A 379-nucleotide genomic window follows, 5' to 3' on the forward strand; every position below is an offset into this window, starting at 1 on the left:
CGCAGGGGGCGGCGGGGGGGGCGGGGGGGTCCGAGGGGCGCGTGCCTCACGGGCCGCCGGTGCTTGGCTGTGCCCTGCGGGTGAAGACCGGCGCTCTTTCCCCCATTTAAAGCGTGTCGCATTTCGGTTTTTTAAAAGGCCGCCCGTCGCCTCTGTGCCGCTGCTTGCTTTGGAATTGGGGTCGCCTGAGGAGCCCGGCCTCGGCTGCCCGTCCGTCCGTCCCCAGCGGCTGCCGCCAGGGAGCAGGGAGGGAGGTCTGCCTTGAGACCAGGTCTCCCTCTGCCTACACTCTCTCCAGGGCCGGCTCGCAAACTAGGCGGACTAGGCGATCGCCTAGAGCGGGCCGGCCCTTAGGGGCGCCAAACTGCACCCGGCCCCC

The sequence above is a fragment of the Gekko japonicus genome, unplaced genomic scaffold (genome assembly GCF_001447785.1).
Source record: "Gekko japonicus isolate JY-2015 unplaced genomic scaffold, Gekko_japonicus_V1.1 scaffold9, whole genome shotgun sequence".
Classification (NCBI taxonomy): Eukaryota; Metazoa; Chordata; class Lepidosauria; order Squamata; family Gekkonidae; genus Gekko; species Gekko japonicus.